Source organism: Vicugna pacos, chromosome 2, assembly GCF_048564905.1.
Source record: "Vicugna pacos chromosome 2, VicPac4, whole genome shotgun sequence".
NCBI lineage: Eukaryota > Metazoa > Chordata > Mammalia > Artiodactyla > Camelidae > Vicugna > Vicugna pacos.
The window spans coordinates 52,068,035-52,088,117 of record NC_132988.1 but is presented as its reverse complement, the minus strand read 5'-3'; the positions used below and the strand labels follow the sequence as shown (position 1 = coordinate 52,088,117).

Here is a 20,083-nt window from a genome sequence, read left to right as displayed (position 1 = left end):
GCTGCTGGTCCCCTCTGCCCTCTTCTCACTCTCTGTAAGGGAGCTTTTAGAATGCCTTAAAGGTAAGTCCTGCTGCTGAGATGAAGGAGGCCCATATGGGGACAGGGCAGATTCATGGAGAAAAGATATTCCATGAAGTGTCACTCCTTTCAAGCCATCCTATGCACAGTGTCACCACATCTGCCTCTGACTTTCACTGGCTGCTTTATGACCCCCTGATGTACAAAGAGACAACCTAGTGAATAATCAAGTCAGGTGGGTCACTGGAGGACAGAGGGCCCACCAAGGTACCCATAAGTGCAGGCTAAGCTCAAGGTCTATATGTCATGTCATAGCTGTGAGAGACACTCCTGCCCGGATGACACACCCTTACGCCTGGGCATCAGGACCTGTTACGTGACATCAAAGGCAAGACAGACTCAGCAGCTGCTATGTTCAGACACAAAAATCATCGCAACATAAAGCCACCAACACCAAGTCTGCTGGAAAGAGTGGTCACTGTCACAGATGACAACACCCCAAGCTGAGACCACCATGAATTCCAAGAACAATGTTACTAACAAACCAAACCAACATACGCAAGTATACATAACGACACATCAAATGTGATCATCCAAAACTGAATACGAACGTTTATAACTGGAAAGAACAAAATGTTTGTTTTCTGTGCACATCTAATCTCAAAGTCCACTGTTTAGTTCAAGATATCCTCTTGAATCCAAGAAAATGTCATCAGCTTGGTTTCCTGTCCTAAAAGGAAACACCTCAGAAATCCAGGTGTACTTGTAAATCTAGCTGATTTTCAGTTAGGCCTATAATTAAGCCATAACCTCCTGCTAACACCCACAAACAATTCAAATTTGGACATGAAAGTATCAAAAGTTATACAATTTGCAAATTTTCTTAATATTCTTCTCCACTGTGGATCTTGGCCAGCATTCTGCCACTTCTAATCTATAGCATCAGTTTGACAGTTAAACCAAACAAGAACTAATGTTTGTGACAGGGGGAGATAATCAACACATCCATTCATTAGCATCCTGCTCACACATTCATTGTCAATTACAAATATTTGCTTGGGCTAAACTCTGCCACCGTCATTGCAGTCATTACTGCCTGTAAGTATGTGATATATTTGAAGAGTCAAGCTTCTGGCATTTTGCAGCTGGGACTCAATAATCAAAATGTTCATAAACTAACACTTGGGTCCCAGCAGAGTCTCTTGCTCAAGATAACAAATGATTATCCTAGCGAATGGAACTGCAAGTCAAACTCTGATTCATGAGTTTCACAATCATGTTTGTGGGCTGTATCCTGTCGGCAGCCTTAAGTGAGTAGGCCGTGGGGCCAAGGCCAAAGTTCACAATAGCTTGCCCCTGGTAAGAGGTAAATGTATGCATGCGCCAGTTATGTAACGGTATGAACAAAGACATGAACACTGCACACGTGCGGGCAAAATAGATAACAGCAGGACAAGTGCGCCGCCCGGGAGGCGCCATCTTGTTGAACTAGAAGAACGTGCTGCGCTCCGCTGCCGCCACTACGGCCACCGCGTGCGCCACCCGCTGGTACTGCAATAAAGTGCTGTTTTGCTCCATGTCGGCTCCTCGCGCAGTTTTCCAGTTGGGCAGCTCACCTCCTCAGATCCCTCTTCAGCCCCCCTCGGCTAACATACCCATTAGCTTTTGTTGAAAGCTTTTCCACTAGCTTTTTGGGGACATTTTTAGGGGACACTCAAGTATGCAGGTGGACTTATACATGGGAAGATGCTGCAGGATTTCAGGGGGAACTCCAGATCCTACTACAAGCAACGGAAGCATTGGTGCCCCAGCCAGATACCATTTAGGGGCAGGTGCACCCGTCCCTCAGCTGCTTTGTGAGTGAAGGTGGTTAACGACTCACAGCTGCCCCCTTCTCCGGAGACCTGCTCTCCGCCACTCCGAAGCCATCTTGACCTGGAAGCCTGTCCTCCCCACTCCTCCCCAGACCTCAGCTAAGGACTTACCGACATGGAGTACAAAGAGCAAGTCGCTTCTCAAGGGAAGGACAGCCAGCTGTGGGGTGCGGTTCATGGAGCTTCCCCTGGGGGTCCAGCTGAAGCTAGTCTCCCACAGAGACCACATTCCTGCTGAGTCTTCCTCCTCTGACCTGTCCTGTTTCTCTTACTCATCTTCTCCTGAGAAGACGCTGAAAAAAATCACCTGAGTTAGAACGCGCGGGGTGGGGGTGGGGGGTAGTAGCTCACTGATAGAGCGCATGCTCAGCACGCAGGACGTCCTGGGTTCTGTCGCCAGTACCTCCACTAAGAGAAGGAAGGAAGGAAGGAAGGAAGGAAGGAAGGAAAGAAGGAAGGAAGGAAGGAAGGAAGGAAGGAAGGAAGGGAGGGAGGGAGGGAGGGAGGGAGGAAGGAAGGAAGGAAGGAAGGAAGGAAGGAAGGAAGGAAGGAAGGAAGGAGAAAGGAAAGGAAGAAAAAGAAAGAGAACCCTAGCTCAGCATCTGCTCCCAGGGAGCCCGACACCGGGACCTTCTCCTTGCCCAGGATGGGACCGTGCTTCTTCTGGGGCTGCCCATGAGCCCTAGGTCCCACTCGAGCTGGTTGCTGTTTCCCAAATACTTGAACCAGGTGAATCTTTTTGCTGGTGGTAATCTACATGCCTTCCCAAGGGGAAACGCCCAGCCCAAGGACCGCGTCCCAATCACCCGAGCACCTGGCACGCTTCTGGCAGAATTCCTCATCGCAGCCCAGGCTGACAAAATCCTTCTCAGCCTTTCCTAGAAATCAGCTAGAAAAGGACCCCAAACCCAACAGAAAACTAGGCAAGGGTACGAATAAAAGCAGCCCACTGACATGTAAACAGAGGCACGACAACGTAAGAGGTGCTCATCCTCACTCATAATAAGTGAAATCTGAATTGAAACGACACTGAGATACCTTTTTCAATCATTAGATTGGGAAAAATCTGAAATACAATTTTTTATTCTATCCATTATTCCCGTCCAGTGAGAATGGGTTCTTTCTTCATCTGTTACAAATGAATTGTTAGTCTAAGAAATGCCCCATGGGATTCCACTGCTGGGACATGCATCTGATAAAGCTCTACAAAACCCTTTAGGGTCGTGGTGAAAGGTGAGTGCAAACCTTAACTATTAACCTGAACAGCTACCACCTCGGGAATGTCACATGTTACCTTCTGCTCCTTCTCCAGGTCTGACAGAAGGTGCTGCTTTCCGTGTTCCCTCTGTTTATCCTACACAGCGAGAGTCCTTACAGCTGTTTTTATCTATTTCTCACTTTCACCTGAAATCTTTTTTAGTTCAAGACCACAAAGTGTCTGGATAGCATAAGGACCGTACCCTTCAGTTTGTTACATTTTTGATACCCATCTTACTGCAAAGTGGGGTTAAATGGAGTGCATGCTTTCCTCTATTATATCACACCTGCTAGTTAAGTGTATAGACGCACAGATCTATGTGGTTTATTGCAATTTTTTTTCAAATATTCGCTTCCTCTCTCTGTAGAAGGATTGTACCTCTTTGCCCCAATAATGTCAAGTTTGGTCTTGTAACTTGCATTGGTCAGTGAAATGTGAGTAGAAGTGACAGAGGCTACTTCCAATCAGAGACTTTAAGAGTTACCACGTGGTCTCAGCCGTCTTGTTATTTCCTCTACTGCAAGACCATCCCCAGATTAGCACTTCTCAGAGATGGTTTGTTCCTTTAGCCTGGTCCTGGAATAAAGACAACATAGAGCAGAGACATGAAGGAAATAAAATATGAGTGAGAAATAATGCTTTGTGGTCTTAAGGCCCCGAGGTTTGGGAGTTGTTTGTTACTGCTGTAGAACCCAGCCCAGCTGACTGCTAGGTCCGTAAGCTCTGATGCATATTATTATTATTATTTTATATCTCACACAGCACCCAGAATAATCCTTTGCCCATCATGCACATTTAACAAAAATTGCCTGAATATTGTTTTTCTCTTCCTCTTTTGTTTCCCTTCCCTTTCTTTTCTGAACAGTTCAGTCCAAAAGCCATTATGAGGGACCATGGAAGATAGCAAAGATGTGAAGAGGAGCTGTCATGGCCCGAGCAGGGTGTCAGAGCCGAGCAGGCTGAGCAGGCTCAATCAGTAAGTAACTGTCTCATGGATGATAGCAGCCAAGTTTCTCACTAGCAGAGAAGAGAGCTACAAATGTGGAAAGGGAGAAAATTATAATAAACCCTATTTTGTTGGATTGGAATTGGAGATATTAATGTGAACACATGGTTTGCAATATGTAAGGAGATAAATATAATTGAAGATGTGTGAAAGGGCTTGAGAGTAGCAACTCCCCTGTGGAAATGGCCACACCCAGCACCAGGTCTTGGCTTCGAAATACCATTCTCTGCTGAAGATATCAGGGATCCTTGGGAAAACAGTTGATTCCAGAACTCAGACAGGGGAAGTAAAAGATGAGCCTGGAACATCTTGTTCTGCCATAACTACGGATACGCTCTAAATAAATAAATAAATGATGGGGCCATGTCAAAAGGAAACAGGAACCAGGGGCCAGTTTGAAGAGGCTGCTACTGGCTATATCTGAGATAATCAGATCATCAAAATAAATAATGAAAGTAATGAATTAAAACCCATAAACAATATAGAAATTCATTATATGAATGTATAAATAGCTAGATAGATAAATAGAGAAATTGAAAGTTTGATGAGGAACAGGACATTTACATAATCTCAAAGTATCACCCTTCAAAATGCTCAATTATTAAGAAAACTACAGTAAATTTACATTGGAGAAGCCTGGCAAACACCATCCTAATCAAGTGATTAAATTTAACATCACCAGGAACAGAACAGAGTGAAATGTGTGCCCTAACAAACTGCAGTGAGCCACACAGGACCACTTCTGTGACATCTCTGCCAGAGATACATAACCAGAATCTACTCAAGGGGAGGCATCAGACAAACTCAAATTCAGGGTTATTCTAAAAATTAGCCTCTGATCTTCAAAATTCTCAAGGTCAAGATAGTCAAGGGAGGGCTTCAAAACTGTTCCAGATTAAAGGCAACTAAAGAGAAATGACAACTAATGTGACTGGGGAGGCAGAAATTGGATGGATGCAGCCACCAGTCCAGGAATACTGGCAACCACCAGATGCTGGGAGAGGCAAAGAATGGGTTTTCCTCTAGAAAATGGGTTTTCTCTCTGGAGAGAGCTTGGACCTGCTGATACCTTGATTTAGTCTCAGTGAAACTAGTTTTGGACTTTTGGGGAAGAAAAGATTTTTAAGTTTATGATAATTTGTTAAAACAACTATTGAAACAAATACAGAATTATTCCTTAACTGTTAAGTCACCACAATGGTGATGGCGGCTTACCAAGAAATTAATGTTGCCTTATCTGGTTACTCTCCATTACCAATGAATACAAGCAAGACTGGGCATAGTCAACCTTTCCCATACCATCATGCTTGAAGAGCCAAGGGAAAAAAATCACAGAGCCAGCACACTGGTAAAGTGGCTTCATCTTCAAAAAGAAGGCTAACAATAAAATACATAATATTCCTGAAGAGGTAAATGTCCTTGTTAATAATTAAATATTATACTCTCCTTTCATCCACAGCCTGAAATAGTTTTATGTAAATTTATTTCCCAATAGTAGGATGCCATAGAGGCATCACTTGATCTAACAATTCAGCTGTAACAGGGTGTATTAGTCAGGGTTCTCCAGAGAAACAGAAGCAACAGGATGTGTGTGTGTGTGTGTGTGTGTGTGTTTGTGTGTGGAGAGAGAGAGAGATTTATTTTAAGAAATCTGCTCACATGATTTGGAGGCTTGGCAAGACCAAAATCTGCTGGGTAGGCTGGCAGGCTGGAGACTCTGGGAGGAATTGCAGTTTGAGTCCAAAAGGAGTCTGCTGGCAGAATTCCTTTTTGCTTGGGGAAGTCAGTCTTTTTCTATTAAGGCCTTCATCTGATTGGATGAGGTCTGCCCACACTATGGAGAGTAATCTGCTTTATATTTTAAAATTAAAAAATTTTTAATAATTTTTTTAAATTGAAATGTAGTTGATATACAATATTATATAAGTTACAGGTATACAATGTAGTGATTCACATTTTTTAAAGGTTATATTCCATTTATAGTTATAAAATGTTAGCTATATTCCACATGTTGTACAATATATGCTTGTAGCTTATTTATTTTATACATAGTAGTCTGTACCTCTTAATCCCTTACCCCTCTTGTCCCCACCCCCTTCCCTCTCCCCTTGGTAACCACTAGTTTGTTCTCTGTATCTGTGAATCTGCTTTTTTTTTAAATTAGATTCACTAGTTTTTTGTAATTTTTAGATTCCACATATAAGTGATACCATTCAGTACTTGTCTTTCTCTGTCTGACTTATTTCACTTAGCATGATACCCTCCAAGTCCATCCATGTTGGGGCAAATGGCAAAATATCATTCTTTGTTATGGCCAAGTAGTATTCCAGTGTGTGTGTGTGTGTGTGTGTGTGTGTGTACACCACATAAAGTATTGATCTCACTAAAAAATACCTTTACAGAAACATCTAAAATAACGTTTGACCAAGTATCTGGGTACTGCGGCCTAGCCAAGTTGACACACAAAATTAACCTTTACACCAGGAAAAAAGAACCCACTGCCACTGGGTTGGACATATGCATAGAATAAGAGCTCACCTCTTTGGATTCAAGATCATTTGCTTTGGACTCATGTCATTCAGTAATGTGTATACTTTTATCACATGTTTTCACCTGGTTTTCTTTTTCAGAAGGAAAAGTAGCCTTGAAAATCATCAAAGTTTGGGACTCATTTTGCCGCGTGGCTAATGCATTTTGTAACTACCTTGTCAGCATAAAGCATGGGAAAGCTTCTTACTAGGTATTCATGGCAAGAAAATCTAGGCCGATCAGCTTTACAGAACTGAATCAAGAAAGGCTACTCTCAGGACAAGAGCTTAAGGGAGCTAGAGAAGAGACCTAAGACATGAGGATGTTTTCACCTAAAAGTTTTTGATTGATTGTATTTAGAACAGTCTAATCCATTCACTATAGAAAAGAAAGATTAGGCTTCAGTTGGGGTAGAAATCAACCACAAATTACTCATTGTGTTTAAAAAGATGATGTTATTTCTTCTGCCAGGGACAAAAATGACAGTCACCTTGGATCATGTGTCCATGAGCAGGAAAACCAAAAGCAATCTTTGATGGAGCAGAGAAATGTCTTTCCCCTCACAGCTTCCTAGTCTTTGGTTCCTCAGGAATATCAGCTGAGAAAAGATATGTATCTCAAGCAAAAGAATCAGGGAGATAGTAAAGGAGACAGTCAATAACTGTAATAATGATTAATTAAATATCTGTTTGGTACCAGATGCTGTCCTGGGTACCACAGAGACAAGATGACATAACACGGCCCCCGATCCTCAGTCTAGTAGGAGTAACAAATAAACCAGCCACTGTGATACATGAGGGAAAGAACTGTATGCAAAGAGTTGACAGACACAAAGGAGGGAGTGATTAATTCTGAGGGTTTGTTAGGGTTTCACAGAGTAGGTGACTTTGACCTGCACCTTGGACGATGCTTATGAGTCCGGCAGGAGGAGTAACACGAAACAGGATTCCAGACACTGGGAGTTTATTTTTTGTTTATTTAATTCTTAGTTTTATTATTGATTATCAAAGACTGAGTATTTACTTAGAAAATAAGAAATGTACCAAAAAATTATAAAGAAGTAAAAACAGTGACCCCCCCAAAATGACCCATCACTTCAGTATCAAGAGGAAATACTGCAGCAATAATTATTTTGCCATAATTCCTTATTTTCTTTCCCTATACATTTAAATATAAAATTGTGTTTATCTGATACACATAATTTTATATATTGTTTATACTCAAAACATGTTCTCTCATTTAAAAACTTGATAAACCAATATTTGGTAGCTTCTGAAAATCTCACCAAACAGATTTATCATAATATTTGTAAGCATTAATCTATTGTGGATTTTTGTGTTCCGAGTTTTCATTCACATAAGGGATGCCTTTGTGTGTAAATTTTTGTTGTATTTTAGAAGTGGAAATTCTGGGATAATGCTCTTGATAACCAGCTGTATTGCTTTCTAGGAAGTTTGTGACAGTTTAGATTATCACTAGCAAAGTGTGAAAGGCTTCAGTAAACTACCAACATTGCATAGAATTTTTAAAAATTGATTTTAGTATACATTCAGTAAAGTGCACTGATCTCAAATATATAATTCACTGGAACGATATCATTTTTAAAAATTTAATAATTTAGTAGGAAATTTTAAATTTCTTTAAAAAATATGTGTTTTATTTGTATTTGTCATATTTGCTGTAAATCTTTTCCCCAGTTTGTTGTTTCTTTCCATTTCCCTTGTGATATTTTCTGACAGTCAAAGCTTTTATTGTTTGTGTTGTCAATTTCTTTTTGCCTTTTCCTTTGAGATTTCTTTCAGGTAGAATTCAAAATATTTCTAGATTTCTTTGAGACTTCTTCTTTGCCTCACGGGTTATTCAGAAGTATGTTGTTTAATTTCCAAATATTTGGGGGATTATCCAGCTATCTTTCTGCTATTGATTTCTAGCTGAATTCCATTGTGGTCTGAGAACCCTCTTCATATGCTTTTTATGATTTTAAGTTTGTTATGGTGTGTTTGTGGCCTAGAATGTGGTCTGACTTGGTGACTGTTGCGGTGAACTTGAAAAGAATGTGCCTGCTGCTGCTGTTGGATGGAGTGGTCTACAGGTATCAATAAGATCCAGTCGATGGATAGTGCTAGTCAGGTTATCTACATCCTTGCTGATTTACTGTCTGTTCAGTTACTAACAGAGGGTTGTTTTGTTTTGTTTTGTTTTAAACATCTTTATTGTGGTATGATTCCTGTAAACTACACATACTTCAGATGTACGATTTGATGGATTTTGATGTAGACACCAATGAAACCACCACCACAATCAGGATAGCTAACATTTCCGTCACTCCCCAAGAGGTGCAAATTTTGAATTTCTCATTTTTCCCTTCCCACGCCCTTTACCCCCACTAACAGAGGGGTTTTGAAGTCTCCAATTGTAATAGTGGATTTGTCTATAACTCCTTTCAGTTCTATCAGTGTTCAACTCAAGTATTTTAATGCGTAGTTAGGTGTATCCATGTTTAGGGTTGTTATGTCTCCTTGAAGAATTAAATGCTTTATCATTATGTAATGCCACTTTATTCGTGATAATCCTCCATATTCAGAAGTCAGCTTTGTCTGAAATTAATATAGATACTCCAGCTTTCTTTAACTAATGTTATCATGGTATATCTTTCTCTATCCCTTTATGTGTAATCTACCTGGATCTTTATATATAAAATGAGTTTCTTACAGTTAAGTCTTATTTTTTTTAAATCCATCGTGACAATCTCTGTCTTTAATTGATGTATCTAGACCATTCACATTCATACCTTCACCATGAAAATCTGGTGGGGCTCCTGAAGGTAAAGAAAACAAAACATAGGAACTTCCCCAAAAAACTATGGTCCCAGGAATTTCTGACTCATACTGGTCCACATTCAGCTCCTGGGATTTCATTCAAAATTACCATTCAAGTGTACAATTATTTTTTTCTTTCATTTTTACTAAGACATAAATGACAGCACTGCATAAGTTTAAGTGTACGACATAATGATTTGGTTTACATACACCAGGAAGTATTATCACACTACGTTTAGTAAATATCCATAATTTCATCTAGGTATAAAATTTTAAAAATAGAAAATTTTTTTCTTGTGGTAAGAACACTCAGGATCTACTTTCTTAACTTTCATATATAACATACAGCAAACAGTGTTAATTATATTCATCATGTTGTACATTAACTCCCTAGTTCCTCTAATGCTTCTTGACTTGTGTGTGAATGCCATCTGTTTTACCTAAAAATTAAATCATAAGTCTAAGAAATTATAACAGAAAGAAATTACAAAATTTTTTGACATTGGAACTGATGGTACAATAGAAATGATAATTAAAATTGGCACATTAGCATGAAGGCAGTGGTACCAAACTGTACTGCTATTCACTGTATTCTTCACTGCCAGTTTCTCAAGTGTACAATTCTTAACTGACCAATGCCCTTGAAAACGTAGTCCAAGGAGATAACGATTCAGCACATCTAGAAGACCACTTCTTTTCAGATACACAACCATGGCAGAAGCTTTCTGTCTAAAAAGTGTCTGTGAAGCATCCCTTTAAAATGGGTTAGTTTCTGTGGACACCAAGAGCATGATCCACTTTAGACCGTCAGAAGATCTCATAAAGCCAAGTCCCGGGGGCAGAGACACAAGCAAGAGGGACTGGAAAGGCTGTGGCTAAGCAAGGGTGTTCTTTCCTACAGCCCCTTAGGCTGTGCTTCTGGGGAGAGCATCCCTAAGAACTTCTCAGAAACAGCAAACTAAGTGTGAATTTTATATCTTATACCCAAAGCACCCTCCCTTCATCCTGCTGGTGAGTGTGTCTGTATCTATTTAGAGCTGCTCAGTTTACAGGTCTGGTCAATGTCACACCATGTTATTATGCCCTAAAGGAATTTCACTGTCCCTGTATATACCTCCTACCTTCCTGTTATGGCAAGTGAACAAAGGTTTCAGTCCAATTTGGAGCACAGTAAAAATCTGGACTACTCTGGGTGAGGTCACCTGGACAGCCTCTTGCAGCTCACCACTAGGATTACTAAATGCGTTGTGTTCATTATATTACTCAAAGATTCAAGCCACAACGAAACTATAGTAATCAAGACAATGAGGTACTGGCTTAAAAATAAACATATAGATCAATGGAATAGAACTGAGAATCCAAAAATAAACCATGACATTTTTAACAAGGATGTCAAGACAGTTCAGAGGGTAAAGAAAAATCTTTTCAACAAAAGGTGCTGGGACAACTAGATATCCAAATACAAAAGAAAGAAGTTGAACCATTACCTTGCAAAATACGAAATGCAAAAATTAACAGAAAATGGGCCAAAGACTAAATGTAAAAATTAAAACTATAAAACTCTTAGAATAAAACATAGACATAAACCTTCCCACTTTAGATTAGGCAATTTTTTCTTAGATATGACACCAAAAGCACAAGTGACAAAAGAAAAAATAGATAATTAGAACTCATCGAAAATTAAAACTCCTGTGCCTCAAAGGAGACAATCAAGAAAGTAAGAAGACAACACAAGGACTGAGAGAAAATATTTGTAAATCATATATATGATTAGAGGATTGCATATTGAACATATAAAGAAGGCTTACAATTCAGCAACAAAACAAAAATAGCCCTAGAACCCAGATCTTGATTTCTAATACCATTTTTCAATGGTATCAATGAAAGGAACAGGATTCCTTGATTCTAGGACTGATGCAAGAAATATGCATGATCAGCCTGGAGCATCTTATAGTGTCAGAAACTAAGGAAGTGCTCAGACACACACACATACACACGTACACGCACAGTGGTGGGGGTAAATCAAAGGGACTCAGGAGCCAACGGAAAGAGTTCCTAATGGCCTAAGCTGGAACAATTTGAGCAGTAAGGCAAAGTAGTATTGGGTTATAAACCAAAATATAAAATAAATATCCATAAGTCCATAATAATATGGATAAATGGATAAATAAGGGAAAAGAAGCGAATCTTCCATGCAGAATTCCAAATAATTTATGTAAATATTCTGCCCTCAAGAAATGGCATGTAACTCCTTAAATATGGATTCTGCCTAGTGACTTCCTTGCAAAGAGTACAGTATGGAAAGAGAGATGAAAGAAACTATATAAACACTGCCTCAACTATGTGATCAAGGCCAACATTAACATTGATAAGCCATGTCAATAGTGTGTGATGAAAATAGCACTTTACCACTGTGCTCTTCCTCCCAAAACAAAAAACCCCAGTCTAACCATAAGAAAAACATCAGAGAATCCCAATAAAGAGACATTCTGTAAAATGCTTCACCAGTACTCCTCAAAACTGTCAAGGTCATCAAAAACAAAGAATGTCTGAGAAAATGTCACAGACAGGAGAAGCCTAAGGAGATATGACAACTAAATGTAACGTGGTATCATTCATTGTAACAAATGCACCACACTAACGTGAGATGTCAGTAATGGGGGAATTAGGTACAGGGCATATGGGAACTCCCTGAACTATCTTCACAATTTTTCTGGAAATCTTAATCTGTTCTAAAAGAATAAAGTTTATTTTTTAAAAAGCCACAATAAACAAAGTTTAAAAAAATTTTTTAAATGGGCAAAGATTTGAATAGATATTTAGCCAAAAGACGTACAAATGGCCCATAAACACATAGAAAGGTGTTCAACACCATTAATCTATAGGGAAATGCAAATTAAAATCACAGTGAGATACCACTTCATACCCACTAGTAAGACCAAAATTAAAAAATACACAATAACAAGTGTTGCAAAGATTCAAAGAAATTAGAACCCTCACACACTGCTGGTGGAAATTAAAATCATGCAGCGTATTTGGGAATCAATTTGGCAGTTCCTCAAAAAGTTAAACATAGAGCTACCATATGGCCCAGCAATACCACTCCTAGGTATACACCCAAGAGAACTGAAAATGTATGTTCACATAAAAACTTGTACACAGATATTCATAGCAGCACTATTCATAATAGCTGGACAATATAAACAATCCAAATATCCATCAACTGATGAATGGATAAACTAAATGTAGTATATCCATACAGTGGAATGTTATTCAGCTATAAAAAAGAATGGGGTACTGACACATGCTAGTACATGGATGAACCTTGACAATATTACACTAAATGAAAGAAGCCAGATACAAAAGTCTACGTATGCTGTGGTTTCATTTCTATGAAATGTTCAGAATAGGCAAATCCATAGATGCAAAAAGCAAATTATTGACTTTCAGAGGCTAGGGAGAACAGGAAATGAGGAATGCCTGCTAGTAGGTAGAGTGTCTTTTGGGAGTGATGAAAATGATCTGGAATTTGATGTGGCACAACTTTGTGACTATACTAAAATCTACTACTCTATTTGAAGTTAATAAAATAAGAAAAGTAAGATTCAAACTACACTATGATCTGACCTCTCCATTTTTCTCCAAAGAAAGGAGGAAGACATGCTGTATGACACATATGCTATTTATGGAGGAACCAAGTGGATAAGCCATGCTGCCATCATTTTGATCAGCAAGTGTTGGGCACCTGCTTTCCCAGGGGCTGGTACAAACCACATCCCTACAGAAAGTAATGCAGGAAAAGGCAAAGAATATTCTCTGCCTTCATTGAGTGGGAGTTCCAGGATAAACAAGTCATGTCCATTAAAATAAAACAACTATATATAACAGATAAACAACAAATTTATACTGTATCTCACAGGGATCTATATTCTAATAACCTATAACCTATAATGATCTAGAACCTATAATGAAAAAGAATATGAAAACAGATATATGTACTTATATGTATGACTGAAACATTACGCTGTAGACCAGAAATAGACACAACGTTGCCAACTGACTATACTTCAATGAAAAATAAATAAAAATGTTTAAAATAAGACAACTAATGGAGGCCGGGTTGACTTTGACCACTGATTTAGAAAATTACTGGCCTGTGATGATTACTTGTATGAGAACTGGCTGTTAATACAGCTGAAAACACTAGATCACCACTTTCATAGCTACACAGAGTAGCCCCCATTTCCATGGGCAAATGGAACAGAATACCAGACGCCAGGTTTGAGCAACAAAGACCCACAACAAGTGATGCTTTCTCTGTGTTTTATAAGGACAAAGAGCCAGTGCTTTACAGTGAGTTTTTTTTTTTTTAATTAGGGAGAGAGGGGAGGCTACCTGATTTTCCAATCCTCAGGAAAATGATACTATTAGAAAAGAGGAGAAGAACCTAAAAGCTGTGTAAGAAAGTAATGAAGAAAAGGCACATAGTGTCAGCCCAAAGAGCCCTTCATGGCACACAGAGAGACTGTAGTATGTTTGCCCCGCATTCACCGGTGCTAGAGGAGAGAGAGCCCACCTGAAGCAATGGTGCGCTTTGGGAGAAGAGAACGGTACGAAGTCCAGGGCAGGAGAGGTCTGAGGAGGGGGAAATGGTGACGAAGTCTGACCATCATGCAGTTAAGGCAGAAGCTCCCTGATGTAGCTGTGGTGACGGCCTTGACTGTGTATCAGAATATAAGAGGGCCCAGGCATCCCTGACCTGGGAAATGAGGTGACTGCTGGTTAAATAGCCAGGGTAGTGGTTGTCATGGAAACCAAAATCTTTTGCTTTCTCGGAATAAAGATGGGAAGAAACAGGCCCACAATCTGTGGAGGAAGGCAGAACCCAGATGTGCCTGCTTTTAAAGTCCACATCAGGACCATCTTCTCTCCCACTCTCAGTATAATAATCTCTGGATTCCTTCCCACCTGGCCCCTGTGAAGAGGCAGAGTGGGAAACAGACTCAGAAAAAGGTCTTGTTCCTGGTTTCATTGACAAAATGCCAGACACTAACCAGAACCTTGCTTTTATGCCAAGAACTCTGACTGAGACTCTTCCCATACACCAAAAAGTGAAGAGAAGTTGCCACTGAGTAGAAATACAATCAGGCTACATGGATAACAAGGTGGATGTGAACACCTGAAGTTTCAGCCTGTTAGGTGTCCATTCCTCCTTCAACTAGTAAGAGCATCCTGATTGCCCTTTGAAATAACACCACTTCCTCATTCTTGGCCCATGTGGTTCAGGTGGAGCCATCCCCAGCCCACAAAACACAAGAATAGGCATATGACTCAGTTGTGGCCAATGAAAGCATAGTAATTAGTCCACAATATCCAAGCTATACAGTGAGGGTCACAGGACGTTGGCTAAGCTGAAGCAGTAAACTTGGAGCTGCCAGGAGACATCTTCCCCAACTGAGTGGAGAAAGCACATCTGCAATGGGAAGAAATGAGGCTGACTACAAAGGACAGCAGAGCTGAGAAAGAAAGCCCTGACTGCATCATTTGATCCTTGATCTAGCTGTACCTGAAGATGAAGTTACCTGCAGATGTCCCAAATACACAAGCTCATCAATTATCTGTTAGGTAACCTGGCTATTACCTAATAACTAGATTAGGTCATTTTTATACTTTAATGAAGTAAAAGAGCTTATCGATAAGTGGATAAGTTGGATCACAATTTTTGATAAAATTTCTGACAGGTGATTGGTTGCAGGCACCACCAGCATTACAAAACAGACCCGGTCAAAGCCTGTTGAATGACTACCAGCTGACCAACCAGAAAAGGCATATGAAATCTAAAGAAAGGACAAAGAAATTAAACTCTAGAATTAAAAAAAAAAGAAGGCTCTTAACTTACTTGTCTTTTCTGAACTGATCAATTGTTTCAGATTATAATTGTAATTATGGCAAATAAAATGTTAATCATTGGTAAATTAATAACATTAACAGCAGCTATTATTACAAAAATTAGCATTTTAGAACCAATTTTTATGTGCTATCACTGTGCAAATTTTTTGTGTTCATAATCTCATTGAAATCTCATGTTTGGGGGGAGAGTATAGCTCAAGCAGTAGAGCACATGCTTAGCATGCATGAGGTCCTGGGTTCAATCCCCAGTACCTCCTCTAAGAATAAATAAATAAGTAAACCTAATTACCTCCCCCCACCAAAAAAATTAAAAAAACAACAACAATAAATTTAATAAATAAATTTAATAAATAAGTAAATAAATAAATAAATCTCACATTTATAGGGGAACTACTATTATTTCCATTTTACAGATGAAAAAATTGAGACTATGATCATTTATGAATGTGCCTAAGGTCCCCTAATAGAATCTTAATATCTGACAAAATACTTTGCTGAACGCTAGCTTATAGAGCTAGTAAGACCTAACCTTTTCTGCAAGCAGCTACCATCAGTTAGCCTAGCAATAAAAGGCAATGTCATGTGTGGTTAAGCACCAGATGAATGGTACAAACCATGGATGTTATAAGATCTCAGTGAGTGGAGAAAAAGATTGCCATAGGCCGGAATGATCAGAAGACACGGAGCAGGTGAGTTTGGGGCAAGACCCCAAAAGAAAAGGAAGGCAGAGAGGAAGCCAATTCCAGAGTGGAGGGGATGGTACCAAGTTAGTAGGAGAAAGAGCAGCCTGTCCTGCCAAAGTAACTGACTTTTGCTGAGATAACGAGGGAGACGAGCAGAGATCAGTAAGTCCTTAGATGCCAGTTTAAGAAATTTGAACTAGGTCTTAAAGGAACAAAAAAACCTTGGGCTCAAAGGACCAGATCAGGATACTGCTGTACTAACAACATATCTTGCAGATAATTTCTACTGTCAGAGCTGTTCAAAATTGAACCTTTAAGGATTAGAGCAATTGGGGAAATATGCATAATCGAATATAAGGACTACACCTGTCCTGTTCAGCACCCTCCTTAGGCCAGGTATGGCATGGAGCAGGTGCTGGGTATGAGAATGCTCTCTTGGAGGTATTTTTCTAATACACATAAGCAGCACTTTAGGACAATAGGACCATAGGAACATAGGCATGTGCGCTGCACTAAAGCTGGGAGACTCCCCAAGCAAGGGAACAGCCCCGTGAAAGCTGAATCAGATGACTCAAAATCCAACCCAGTGCTTGGCTAACTAACCTTCCCTTCATTTCTTCTTTGCTTCTTTCCTGCTCGCTTCCCATCTCTGCATTTTCTCCTCCTTTGCCATGACTATCTCTCCCACTGTGCTGTCCTTTATACCCTCTTTCTTCTGCATAAAAATATGGAGACCTCACTGTCTCTTCCCCACGGCCCCATTTCAACCCCCTTCTCTAGGTTCTGCTGCTGCTGCTCATCTCTCAAAGTGTTGATGCTTTACATCCTCCACATTCTCTGCATGTGTGTGCGTGTGCAGATGTGTGTGTGAAGAAACAAAGCTAGAAGTTTCCGCTAGTCTACATGACTGTCTGGTTGGCTGGAGTCAACAGAAACTACAATTTTCCCTTAAATATTAGTCCTTCCCTCACAAACATAGAAAACAAACGTATGGTTACCAAGGGAGAAAGTGGGGTGAGGAGAGATAAATCAGGATTTCGGGATTCGCAGTACACACGACTATGCATATATAAAAGATAAACAACAAGGTCCTAGGGTAGAGCACAGGGAACTATATTCAATACCCTGACCTATAATGAAAAAGAATATGAAAAGGAATATATGTATAACTGAATGCCTATGCTGTACACCAGAAATTAACACAACACTGTGAACTGACTATACTTCAATTTAAAAAAAAAGAGAAATATTAGTCCTTCTCCTCCCTAAAATAAAGCAGAGGTGCTTTGGGTGAGTGAGAACAGAAGTGTAAGGAGTCACTGAAGTATTCAGTACTAGACAAGGAAAATCTCCTGTCTGTGTTATTAGTTCAAGGCAGAGTTATTCTCTGTGAGCGGGGATTCGTTATTCCATACTTCTTATAACTAAATTGATTTTTTAAAGGGAGGGATGATTTTTTTCCCAAGGAGATTCAGAGATTGAACGTCTGGTTTAAAAAAAAAAAAACAGACAAGAAAGACCAACTAACAAATGTATTATATATGCTCACTCGTTTTCAAAAAGAACAGTAACTATGCTTTTCAAAAGGTGACAACATGAACTTGGACACGCACCGTTAACGTGTGTCTGTGAAGCTCTCCTGCTCACGTGGCGCTCGGTGTCCCGGGGGATCCGGGGCCATCACAGGTGAGTGTGCCGGAGCCGCTGAGCTCGCTGCGGCGTGTTTGATGAACACTCCTGCTCTGTCACATGTGGTCAGCATTACAATATAAATTAGAAATGACCAAAGCTGCAAAAGCGGGACAGGAATAGTTTTGAGCCAAGCAGGAACACAGACCAGGAACTCTTGTGGGCTCTCTGGGAGGGAGGGGCTCAGTTTCCACAATAGTATAACTGTTTAGCTTTAAAATACCACAGACATTAAAAAAAAAAAACCCTGTATCTCCAAGCATCTTCATGTAAGAGTATTCACTTTTTTCTTATAACCTCAATCACCTTAGAAACAAAGTACATATAAAGTCTATTTTAATAGATTATAACTAGATATCATCCATAGCTAAATTCTCAGATGAATTTGGTAAGAATTTCTGACAGCTTACGACTATGCTAAGGGCTCACCCATCTCATCTTTAAAGTTCACAATGGCCCCAGAAGGCAAGAAGCATTATTGCTGCTTTATAAATGAGAAAGCTGAGATTTGAAAGCACTAAATTACTTGTCCAAGATTACATTACTATGTAGCTGAGATTCAGACCTAGGCCAGACTTCACCACGTCCACTCTGGCTGCTCTGTTTCACTGATTAGGGGTTCAAATCTGAGTCCATCTGAACAAGGCGACACTTATAATCAATGGTAGAAAGAGTCCTGGACTGAGTTCCACGTTCTAAGCATTGGTTCTGTCCCATCCTAGTCCTAGGAGGACACTTCCCTGCCATTCACTCTGTATCGTCAAGGTTGAAATAATCAAAATGGTTCTGCCAGAATCCATACAATGAATGCATGGGATGGGGCCTTAAATTATTTTTTCAGTTCATGTACTTTTTCTCTGATTGAAGTTTATGATTAAGTTCTTCCACCACTCAGGATTTTGGCAATGAAGTGTTTCATCACAACTACACATCCTGCTTTTGTCTGTGAAATGTCTCGTCTGTCTCGGTCTATGTAGTGCCACCCCTTAAGAGGCTTTTCTGATCTCTCTCTCTAAAGCTGATGCCTTCTGACTCTCCCAGAGCTCCCTTCTCACTGACCTCATATATCTTAAGCTAGCGATCAACTATTCCATACAGCTACTTGCGTGTTGCTTGTGTCCCTCTCTAGAATGTAAGGACTACACCTGCCCTGTTCAGCACCCTCCTTAGGCCAGGCATGGCATGGAGCAGGTGCTGGGTATGAGAATGCTCTCTTGGAGGTATTTTTCTAATACAGAAGCAAACCAGAAAAACCGCCACTGGGCACAAAAACACACCTATTAGTATGGAAAGATTCTCAAAACTTATGATTAAATTAAAATGCAATTTACAATATAATCCCATTTATATACATATATAAAAGTATATTTGTGCTAAAAATATATGAAACAACAGGTAGGAAGTGGGTGGCTCTAGTGGTGTGGGATTATCAAAGTTCTAAATAATTTTCCTTTTGTTTGCCTAATTTTCCTTTACGAGCACGTATATATTACTTTTGTAAAGTACCGTGTTTGGGAACACACAGTGAAATAAATTCGGGGGTTGGGTATTAGATTGATGAAGAACAACTCAAACACAACTTGTGACAAAAGTAAGTTCTAATGGCTGCACCAAGAAGGATGCTTAGAGAGTTTTAGCCCTACCCCTTTTATTTGATATTCATAAATGATATTTTTCTCAAAATCTTACAAGGTGCAAAGAAAAATTGTACCTTCAGTGCCCCACATCTATCCAGTTTCCTCACCTAAGCTTGTCTTGGTAAAAAATCTGGAAGCACTCATCACAAAATAACAACATGGTTTTTAATAACCATTTTGTTGAAATTTAAAAGTAAAGTGACTGGAGACAATAGGCCCCAAATGGCAGGTGCTCCCAGCAAATCTCAGTATCTCTGAGCCTCAGTTTCCCCAACTACAATATAGAAGAACTAGACTGGAGCACTTCTAAGTCACCATCAGTTCTATGAATCATCCTTTAACCATAGAATAGGTAGGAGAGTTTATAAGTTTTAAAAAAAAATGGTATAGATAGAGAGAGAGTTGCTCCTGGTTACTGACTCTCTTGTATACAGATGTACAAGTAGGCTACACTATACTTAACAATGCTAATGGTGCTAAAAACCCATAGCATTTCCATAAGAGGCAATTCAAATGCTGAAATAACCAACCCATCCTTATCCGACAAAAAGAAAAAAAAATACCATCTGACAGTTTTAAACATGCTCTTTACTAGAAACACCCTTTTAAAGACTGCTTAGGAGAGATTCATTTCATGTAGGTTTAGAGAATCAGTTAC

General features: G+C 39.7%; 3 long non-coding RNA genes across 3 annotated transcripts in view; 1 reads left to right on the top strand and 2 right to left on the bottom strand.

Annotated features, from left to right (window-relative positions):
* LOC140686374 (uncharacterized) overlaps positions 1 to 2,208 on the bottom strand; it is a 118,994-nt gene extending 116,786 nt beyond the window's left edge. Inside the window, exon 1 of the long non-coding RNA XR_012060121.1 lies at positions 2,006 to 2,208. This is a non-coding gene — a long non-coding RNA (uncharacterized lncRNA). The remainder of the gene's footprint in view (positions 1 to 2,005) is intronic.
* Positions 2,209 to 2,891: 683 nt separating this feature from the next.
* LOC140700137 (uncharacterized) lies at positions 2,892 to 5,610 on the top strand. Its single transcript, XR_012078381.1, has 2 exons — positions 2,892 to 3,127; positions 4,018 to 5,610. It is a non-coding gene; the product is annotated as an uncharacterized lncRNA (long non-coding RNA).
* On the bottom strand, positions 3,446 to 5,997 carry LOC140700138 (uncharacterized). The gene is made up of 2 exons (XR_012078382.1): positions 5,818 to 5,997; positions 3,446 to 3,728 (listed from the first exon to the last, which is right to left on the bottom strand). It is a non-coding gene; the product is annotated as an uncharacterized lncRNA (long non-coding RNA).
* Positions 5,998 to 20,083: the final 14,086 nt, after the last annotated feature.